Source organism: Rhipicephalus microplus, chromosome 2, assembly GCF_043290135.1.
Source record: "Rhipicephalus microplus isolate Deutch F79 chromosome 2, USDA_Rmic, whole genome shotgun sequence".
NCBI lineage: Eukaryota > Metazoa > Arthropoda > Arachnida > Ixodida > Ixodidae > Rhipicephalus > Rhipicephalus microplus.
In genome coordinates this window covers 158,504,270-158,512,322 of record NC_134701.1, presented here as the reverse complement: position 1 = coordinate 158,512,322, position 8,053 = coordinate 158,504,270, and the positions used below count along the sequence as shown (strand labels likewise).

General features: G+C 47.1%; 1 pseudogene; it reads left to right on the top strand.

The window, feature by feature from the left end:
• The first annotated feature begins 332 nt into the window (after positions 1 to 332).
• On the top strand, positions 333 to 4,873 carry LOC119169492 (uncharacterized; annotated as a pseudogene).
• Positions 4,874 to 8,053: the final 3,180 nt, after the last annotated feature.

Here is an 8,053-nt window from a genome sequence, read left to right as displayed (position 1 = left end):
CATGTATTGACACAGTACATATGAGGTCCTCTTCGAGGACATGTTCGACACAATAAACTTTCATCTTGCGTTCAAGGACAGATTGTGACCCCGTTTCTCGATGCCTAATGTATGGCGTCTTCCCGTAGGCACCTGCAATGTTAGCATAAGAGCATCAGATTATCTGGGGTGGTCCTATGAGTCATTAGAAAGCTTCGAACAGTGAATAGCGCTCATTTCTTTAATTAAATCAATATAGCACACACTGCGCCATAAATCCCGTTTCTTGCAGTGTATGACCGAGTACACCGTAGCGTAGACCGACTCAAAAAGCCAACCACGCTGAACTCAAAATGGAGGATCTTCGCAAGAGGCACTGGAAGTTTGCGTACTTGTCGGTAGGCTGTGGTAGTTCAATCTTAAATACTAAATAACTTAAAAAGCTGGCCTGACATCGCAAATATGAATGTATTAACAGGTGACAATTACAGACAAGAGAACAGAAATGAGTAAAAATCTAAAATCCCGCCCGCAAAGGCAAGAGCACTAAAAACGATAGCTTTCTATAATAAGATAGCTTAGTCTTTTCGAGTCTTCTGTAATTTTGTTCCAAGTTTTGATGGGCAATCCAAAATGTGATGCAAAAATTTAAACTTTCCAGGTAACAAATTTTTTGCGATCTGATAAGGTGCCTCCGGTATTCAAGAACATATAAGTAACTTTCTCTCTTTTGCAAAAGCCCCCCGGCCTGTTCGGAGCGCTCAGCACTGCCACAGTGAAAGCTGGAAGAGGAGCCTTTCCGAGCCTTCTTTTAACACTCTTTGGGTAGCTACTGCAAGTACATTTGAGGGTACCCACTACACCATTAATCATTGTGTAGTAGGCAAACATTCCCTATGCCATCCTTCGTCATTCTTCGGAGAAGCTTAGTATATCCGATGCACACTCGCAAGAAACTTTGTGCACTTTTTTTTAGCTGTGGCTGACGACAATGAAGAATTGTGGCAGAAGCTTTTGTAATCCCCACAATCCCCCAAAGCGGGTGTGCGCCACAGTTATTAGGTGAAGAAGCTTTTTTTTAAAGAGATGGGGCGATATATGTCCTGCTCGCTGCATAATTTGCATTATGTGACACCTCGTTGTTCATTTGCTGTTCTAAAACGCTTTATTACTCATATAACCGCGATTCCTTTCCTGACATCGAGCCAGCTTGCAAGAGAGTTCCAGGCACCAGCGTGGCTCAGTGGTAGACTACTCGGCTGGCACGCAGGGGACCCAAGTTCGAATCCCAATGTGTCCTTCAAGTTTTTTATGTGTTTCGTGCGATAGTGGTACGGACACCGGCGGCGGACAACCACGGCGCGCACGCGATCCGTGTTGTGATCTCATAACAGCTTTTGCCGTAATATGTAGCAGCTATGACTTTAAATTAACACGCACACATAGCGTCAGTTTAGCATTTTTAGCGGCGTTGGTAGCTCAAGAACCTTATGCAGACTTCATGTTTATATTTAGTTCGCTGCAGTTGGCTATCTTGAACGTACTAACGAAAGCAAGTGATGGTCTGAGCTTATTCTTTGATAGCGTCTTGACATACAAATGACTTTACATGTAAGTATCGTCTTCTAGTACCTTCCCTACATCGACGCCAAGGAGGAAGATGGCCACGTCAGGCTTCTGGGCTTCATCGGAAAGATCGCTCATGCGACGATAGACTCTCTCCGACTGAAGTGAGTTGTGGAAACCAAGCCCTTGCTATTACGTAATAGTAATCTTTCAAGTGTTAAGTATCCTGCCTCCACTCTTCCCCTTAACCCACCACTAATATTCGTTTCTCAAACAGCGTTACCTTCGTCAAGCCTAGATACGGCAATTTCGGCGGTGAGTCCGTGAACAACAGCTGGCCAGGCATCGTCGGAATGTTGGTCAAGAAGGTAAGTTTTACGCCACTTCGTAGCCTTGGTGAACTACTAAGTTACAGCAGGCCGCCTTGCGAAACAAAACGTGTTTTTCACGAAATGGGAGACACACTCCCAAGGACAGGGGACGAATTCACAGTTCTAACTTCTCTCTCGTAAGCGCGTCCCTCCGAAGGTAAGGCGGTTTCGCTGCTGAGATGCCCTGCATCGTGATTGGCTGAAAGGTTTTCTGCGGAATGTGCTAGAGGTTTTCGTGAATGTGGACCCAAAAGTCTCCTGGACATGAGCTTCAAGGCAAATGCGAGCTTTCTGCTCAGCTATTGTATGCCTCTTCTGCTTTAATGAATGAGTGTACAGGTCTCAAAATATATTACAAACTGTAACAATAAACTATGTACTATATTTATACGCTTCCTGAGAATTTCGTTTTCTCACAAAAGTCATAGGTACTTTCACACCCAAGGTACGGTTCAATATTGGAGAAAGGGAGACAGCTTTCAAGTACGATTCAATTTAGGAGAAAAGAAAACTGCGATTGAGTGCGATTAAATTCATGAGAAAAGAAGACAGCGCTCACCTGCTTGAAAGAATAACTTGGGCCCCGTATCTGCACGTTACACCAGAAATGTCGTCGAAAGACAATAGTCTTGCGTCTGGAGAGAGTGAACAAAACGTTTATGTGATGTCCTGCGCAAGAAAATCGGTGAATAGTATTCTGGAGGCGCTGCGTTGGAGTGCCTCGAGCGTGCAGCGGAGGCGAACGAACGAATCGATTTACGTCACACGTGAAACATGAGCGCTATCTGGCAGTTATCCTGTAAAACGGGGCGCGCGCTGTGCACACCCGTTTCTGAAGTGATAAGGTGTAGAACGCAAAGCGACGGGTAGGTGCCACCTCCATGTCTCTTAAAACAGGCAAGATGGTGAATACCGACAACCTGAGGCCTATCTCGCTAACTTCATTTGTGGGTAAACTTATGGAGAGAACAGTTCGGGAACGCCTTTCTCTATTCATGGAAGCTAAGGGCCTCTTAGCAGATATTATGTTTTGGTTTGGCCCACATATGTCTGCTCAGGATGTCCTTCTTCACTTGCTCCGTGATATAATAGAACCCACTGTCATGCGACGCAACGACAAGGCCATTCTTGCTCTCGATCTTGAATGTGCCTTTGATAGCATTCGTTATGGTAGCATTCTGGGAAATCTGAGCGCTTTATATTGTGGTGACAAGACATTTGCCTACGTAAGAGACTTCGTCTCGAAGCGTCAGGCCTTCCTTAAAATTGAGGATGATGAATACGGCCCATACACTACGGGCGCAAAGGGTACTCTCCAAGGAGCGGTGTTGTCACCACTCCTCTTCAACATTGCTATGATGCAGCTACCATATCAATTGGTCCGGAAGGAAGGAATTGATCACGCACTCTACGCGGATGGTATAACAATTGAGACTACTGAAGGCAGCCTTGGAGAAATGAAGGACCGCCTCCAGCAGGCCGCCTCTATAGTCGATAGCTATGCCTACGGCTGAGGTCTCCATTGCGATCCTGCAAAATCAGAGCTTCCCCAAAGACGACACAAACTTACATATCTCTTTGATGAGATCTCCTGTCAGAGAAGTCGAGGAGATCTGGATCCTGGGCCTGTTCATTCATAACAGACTCAGACCGGACTCTACCATTACCAAACTGAAACGCATAGGCGAACACGTCGGACGTATGATCCACCGCGCTTCCAATAAACGCGGCGGGTTGAGGGACAGGGATACGCTTCGACTCGTTCATGCCTTTGTACTAAGCCGGATACTCTACTCCGTACCCTATTTTCGCACTAAAAAGCAACACGACCAGCGCATCGACGCCATCATTAAGAAGGCTATAAAGCGAGCTTTAGATTTACCGGTAACCACCTCAAATGCCTGGTTGTCGGCTCTGTGGGTGCTAAACTTTTATCATGAAGGAGGCACATCTCTTCTACGTTCGTATACGCAATATACGCTACTTTCGCAAATGGTATCTGGGCGCCGCTTGTTAGGCCGCCTTCACATAAAACATAACTGCATTCCAGAGGAGACATGCAGGCTTCCTAAGCTGTGGCGCCACAAGCTCTGGGTTCCTCCCCTTTCTCGAAAAATGCACTCGCAGACACACGAAGGCAGACGAGGGGTGCGCACTGTGGCCCTTGAACACCAATATGGATGTAAGCCAGGTGTATACTACATTGATGTGGCAGGGCCATCGCCTGCTGGATACTACATCGCCGCCGTAGTTCACCAAAACAAAAACGTTCACCAAAACACCAAAAGAAAATCCACACGCATTGAGGAGCTAGAAATAGCACTTGCCGCCTCGCACACGGACTGTATGGGATAATCGTTACAGATTCACGCCAAGCCTGTGAAAGTTATCTGGCGGGCAAGGTATCACCTTTAGCCTACGATACTCTATTGCGAGCCGTCAGGGATTTAGGCCCCTCACCAAAACGCATTGTTTGGACTCCAAGCCACCAGGGCCTTGGAGATAACGAGGCTGCGGATGCGGCCGCCCGCGCGCTTAACCACAGGGCTCCTCACCCAGCCTTTTCCGGCTCAGAGACTAGCCAACCACTTCTACAATTTAGAGAAATTCTGGTGTGCTATTGCGAACAACATCGACTCTCACCTGGTGCCTGCTAAGGGACTGAGTAAGGCCGATGAACGAACCCTAAGGCGCCTGCAGACCAAAACCTTGTTGTGTCCTGCAGTAGTAAAATACTTTGACCCGAAAGTCGATGGGTGGTGCCCTCACTGTGGGGAAGTCTCCGATAGCTTTCACATGGTTGGGCATGTCAAACGCATTCTTCCCTTCCTCCTAACCATTCCCCAAATAGAGAGGCATGGGAGGCAGCCCTACTCAATTCCTCAGGGCTGGAGGCTCAAAGAGCTTTAGTCTAACGGGCTCGGGTAGCGGCCTTGTCCAGCGGTGTCCCGGAATAAGGACTCCCCCAGTGTAAAAGGCCCTTATGGACCTGCAAACTCTCTATTCATAAATGTTGTATGGGCGAGTCTCTTTATAGTGGCACCTGTTTGTCCATCCTAGTCATTGTAGTAGTCGTAGTGTGTAACCAGTCTTACATTTTGACCTCCAAGGTGGTGACGGTGAGACATTTCTTCTGTGCGTTGTTGAACAATAAAAACTTCGCAGCGTGCGCGTTAGCTAAAAGCCGAATTTACTTGTCTCTCATTCCCCCTTAGCAGCCATTGGCATGTACATTGAGCACTATCTGTCAAGAAAGGATTGCTACGTTATACTCGCTTGGCATAACCTCCTTGGTTTTAGAAAGGTTTAGCGAGCGTTGGGCCGCATTGCCACGAATACAGTGAACTGGTATATACCATGAACTCGAGGTGGTTAAAGGTGGGAAGTAGACACGAAGCGCAAGCCGTAAGAAAGTGTGCGTCTGCCACCTCTCGTTTAATCCTTGTCATGTCTGCTGTATGGCAGTGCATATGCGGAATATATGATGAAGAGATGCGAGATGGTGGTACTTGGAGTGTTAAAAGATGGATGAACGGACACACAGACTGATGCATGGCCGGACTCATGGATGGCTGCACCAACAAATGGACGCATGGACGGACGCAGGGGCGGATGCATGGACGAACGCACGGACAGACGCACAGATGGACGTGCGGACGCACGCACGGACGGGCGAATGGACGCATGAATGGCCACACAGACGGACGAATGGACGGACGGATGCTTCGCCCCACTCTCCATTATTCACTCCGTAGATATGCTGCCATTTTTTTCACTCACTCACCACCATGTCGTCTTAGCAAAGCGTTGGAAACACTTGCCGTTTCGTGCAAGCGTTGCATGGCCAGCGCAGCGTTATTAAGGCTACGATCCTTAAAATTACCTATGTGTGCCTTTTCTAGTAAGAAATACACATACTTAATAACGTCATGTTGTTATGGTGCCTCAGATATGCGCAATAATTGATCTTTAATTGACAATCGCACAAGTATGAACACTCAACCTTGAGCAATATTGGTTGGCGCTACGGATGGGGTCGGCCGTTTGGAGTATAGTTTGGTCACTTAGGTGCCGTTTAGGATACAGTTAAGGGTGGAAGACTAAGAAAAAGTGGTCCCGTTGACGTCCCTGGCCAATCACCCTTGTGGGTATGAGCCAAGATCTTCTAGGCGACAAGACAAGACGTGCCTGCGTGTTCTATGTCAGGGACGTCCTCCTTATCTAACCATGGCGCCAACGACGTCGTGGACACCTTCGAAGGCGCAGGCCTTCGAGGTTGTCACTGCGGGGACCACTTCGGAGACGGTCGTCGACGCTACGGCCTTAATAGTTGGCCTCTCAGAGGTACACTGCGTTCAGCACATGGGAGGCATGAACATCCAAGTAACTGTCAAGAGCACGGCTTCCATAACTCTCATCGTCTATACTGGCTACCTGACCATCGGTGGCGAGCGTATTCCTGTCGTTCCCGTCGGCGCACAGGTAACTAACGTTGCTTGCCTGTTCTTACCAGTCTTCGTCTCCAACGAGGTACTCGTCCAGGCTTTGTTTCCATACGGCAAGGTATTGACTGTGACCGCTGGCTTCATGAGCGCAAGACATGGAGTTCTGATGGAGACACGCTTTGTCCGAATGAAAATGAGTTCCACAAATTCCGTCCCCAACTATCTTCGCGTTTCTGGTCATTAAGTCACCTTCGACTACCACGGTCTGCAACGTGTTTGTCGTCGGTGTGGCTCTAGTGGTCATTATCGAGCACAGTGCAGAGCACCATTCTGCGGTCACTGCAGTGTGCACGGACACGAAAGTGATGGCTGCGACCACCCCTGCCGACGTTGTGGAGATCGCCACCCTACCACCGTCTGGCCTGTGCGTCGTTCATATTCAGATGCTGCTGCGGGGACCTTTCCTGCCATACCATCCATGTTACCAACAGCAACAGATGAACGAGAACCCGGAGCTGTAGTGGAAGAACGTCGGAATTCGATTCTGAGAACTAAATTAAACGACGAAGACGGAAGTGTGCAGCTTGGCCAACCCGAGCGCGCCATGTTTGCCAATCTCAGCGATAAGAACCACCAGCGTGGTTGACTCCGTGTCTGTCGCAGGCAAACATGCTGTGCCATGATCAACGTCGGCCCGATCCGAGAAAGAAACGCTTGTAGACCCTGATTCACCGGACTCTTCGTTAAATCTCTCCGATGTAGTAACATTACGAGAATTTTGGCGCTTAATTAACCCTTTACCAGATAACACCATAGTTCTAGTAGATGATTTTGACAATCCAGTTCCTACTGACATGTGCGCCGATCTACTTAATGACACTTTTAAAAACACCTTTTCTCGAGTTGTTAACGTCATCCAACCCCATGTGCAAAACTTCAATTATATTGCCATGCCACCAATTTCCATTGAACACTCCGGCATCGCTAAACTCATAGATAACTTGCCCATTCACTCATCCCCTGGCCATGACAATATTGGTACCAAATTTCTGAAAAGCACCGTTACTTACAGTTCAGTGATACTAACAAAAATCTTTCAACAGTCCTTAGATACAACAACCATTCCTACTCAATGGAAAATCGGGAGGGTGGTCCCAATCTTTAAGTCAGGCAATAAACACTCTCCGAAAAATTATCGCCCTATTTCGTTAACAAGTACTTCCTGTTAATTATTAAAACATGTCATTTTCACCAACCTCATGAACTTGCTTGAATCGAACTCTTTTTTTACAACAGCACGACATGGTTTTCGCAAACATTTTTCATGCGAAACACAGCTCATATATTTCACTCACAAACTGCATCACATTTTAGACCGTTCATCATGTGCTGATTGCGTTTTTTTAGACTTCAGTAAGGCTTTCGATAAAGTCTGTCATCAACTACTGCTGTTCAAACTGAGCCTAATATATATTGACAATAGTTTACTCAAGTGGATTGAGTGTTTTCTGTTTAACCGTGTTCAATATGTTACTGCTAACAATCACAATTCGTCATCTGCTGGGGTCCACTCAGGTGTACCACAAGGGTCAGTTCTTGGTCCACTTTTGTTTCTAACTTATATTAATGACCTCACGTCTTCACTTTCTTCTAACATTTATCTTTTTGCAGATGACTGCGTCATTTTTCGTG